Source organism: Triticum aestivum, chromosome 1A, assembly GCF_018294505.1.
Source record: "Triticum aestivum cultivar Chinese Spring chromosome 1A, IWGSC CS RefSeq v2.1, whole genome shotgun sequence".
In the NCBI taxonomy this organism is placed as follows: Eukaryota; Viridiplantae; Streptophyta; class Magnoliopsida; order Poales; family Poaceae; genus Triticum; species Triticum aestivum.
This window is the reverse complement of record NC_057794.1, coordinates 95,603,898-95,606,427: the sequence shown is the minus strand read 5'-3', so window position 1 is coordinate 95,606,427 and position 2,530 is coordinate 95,603,898.

Below are 2,530 nucleotides of genomic sequence, written 5' to 3'. Positions count from 1 at the left end.
CCGGCCGCGCCGCTCGTCGTCCGGACCTCGCCGGTCTCGTCTTGCTCCGCCCCACCTCGCCGCCATGGACCCGCTCAAGCTCGCTGGAGGAACTCACCTCGCCGGAGTTGCGAGCTCGCCGAAGAGCTTCGCCGCTCGGATCCGGTGAGGGTGGACCAGATCCACCACTTCCCCGAACCAAACGCGTCCCGGATCTCGTCATCCCGCTCCGTCCAATCCCGTTGACTTTCTCGGAGAGGTTGAATTTCCACTAAGTCCCAGTAATTATTTTCATACTTCTTCATGCCATAACTTCATCACAGTTGCTCTGATTCATGCGTGTAGCATATCGAAATGTTCATCTCGACGAGTACTCCATTTCATCTCATTGCATCATGTTCATTTGAGCTCATCTTGATGCCTGAAATTCTGTTGGAAGAGGGCTATGTGATGTTAGTTTCAGATTCATATCAGCAAATGCACTTTTGTCATTTTTGCCATGATTAATGTGTGCATGCTATGACCCTGAGCTCTACATGTATTTTGAAGTATGCCATGCCATCTTTACAGGGGTGTATGCCATGTATTTTTGTGATCTCTGTGGTGACTAGCACAAGCATGCAAAGTAGCCTACTTAATGTTGCTGAATATTCTAAGTCCTTGTCCTGTTTATATTTTTTATGCCATATGTTCATGTTGATTCCTAGTGATCCGTGCATCTTTTGAGCATGATCAGTAAGGATGTTTTGTAGATATTGTGGTGCTCTATCCATCCATGTCTTTGTTTGCATTTATGGAGCACCCTAGCTTGAGTCAATAGAGCTCTACTTTTGCTATATTGTGTTCCTGGCAGATTGTTAACATGTTTAGCAATTTTGCCGAGCTTGTTGTAATTGATCCATGCATGATATGATGTTGTTCTTGCCATGTCTAGCTTCTATACCATGTCTACTTGCTGGGTGTATGCTTAGTTTATCATGCAATGCCTTGTGGTGAGTGCATCAAGCTCATAAACATGCCTACTTGATATCTGTTTTGCCATGTTCCAGTTTTTCACTAAGTCTGAATCTGTTAACGATAATTGCTATGTTCATGTGGTTGCAATTGTATTTTCTAATTCCTTTTGGCTTATGGTCAGTAAGGGACTTTTGTTGTATGCTTTGAGTAGCTTCATGCCATGCCTTGCCTTGCCATGATATGTTCCTGTAGCATATTGTTTCATTGCTCTAAACATTGCTTCCTGATGTTAAATTCCTGACATGCTGTTAATTTCACTAAGTCTGAAACCTATTATCATTTGCACTTTTGCCATGCTTGTTTGAACCTGTTAATGAGTGAATTAGCCGTAGCTCAGTGTTCATATTTTGTCAAGCATCTTGAGTGGTTCCCTGCCATGTATTTTGTTGTCATGTTGGATTGCTGTACCATGTTGCTCTTGATGCATTTAGGTGGTCTCGTGCTGATTATCGCACACCGGTGCCATATTTGTTTTGCTTGTCATTTGCAAACCATGTATCCGATTCCGGTGATCTTTATATCGATTTCGACCGAAATCAACCTCTCTTTCCAGTGGCACTCTTGGATTTCCAAGTTGAGGCCAGGTTCACTCATCCCTTTCCAAATCATGCATATGCATCACATATCGTATCCCGCATATCATACCATGTTTGCATCATGTTGTTTGTGCATTGCACGTGGTTGATTGTGTTCCTTTTGCTTGTTGTTCTTGCTTTGGGTAGAGCCGGGAGACGATTACGTGATCGAGGAGCCCGTTGAGTACGCTTACGAGGATCAAGTCAACTCTAAGAACTTTGCAGGCAAGATGACCATACCCTCGAAATCACTTCTATCTTTGCTTGCTAGATGCTCGCTCTTTTGCTATGCCTATGCTACGATACCTACCACTTGCTTATCATGCCCCCCACATTGCCATGTCAAACCTCTAACCCACCATGTCCTAGCAAACTGTTGTTTGATTATGTTACCGCTTTGCTCAGCCCCTCTTATAGCGTTGCTAGTTGCAGGTGAAGATTGGAGTTGTTCCTTGTTGGAACATGTTTACTTTTTGGGATATCACAATATCTCTTATTTATTTTAATGCATCTATATACTTGGTAAAGGGTGGAAGGCTCGGCCTTATGCCTGGTGTTTTTATCCACTCTTGCCGCCCTAGTTTCCGTCATACCGGTGTTATGTTCCTTGATTTTGCGTTCCTTACACGCTTGGGTTATTATGGGAACCCCTTGAACATTCGCTTTGAATAAAACTCCTCTAGCAAGGCCCAACCTTGGTTTTACCATTCGCCACCTAGCCTTTTTCCCTTGGGAGTTGCGCATCCCGAGGGTCATCTTTATTTTAACCCCCCGGGCCAGTGCTTGTCTAAGTGTTGGTCCGAACTAGAGTCCTTTGCAGCGCCACCTCAGGGAAACTTGAGGGCTGGTTTTAGTTGTACGGAGCACTCATCCGGTGTTGCCCTGAGAACGAGATATGTGCAGCTCCTATCAGGATGTCGACGCATCGAGCGGTCTTGCTGGTCTTGTTTTACCATTGT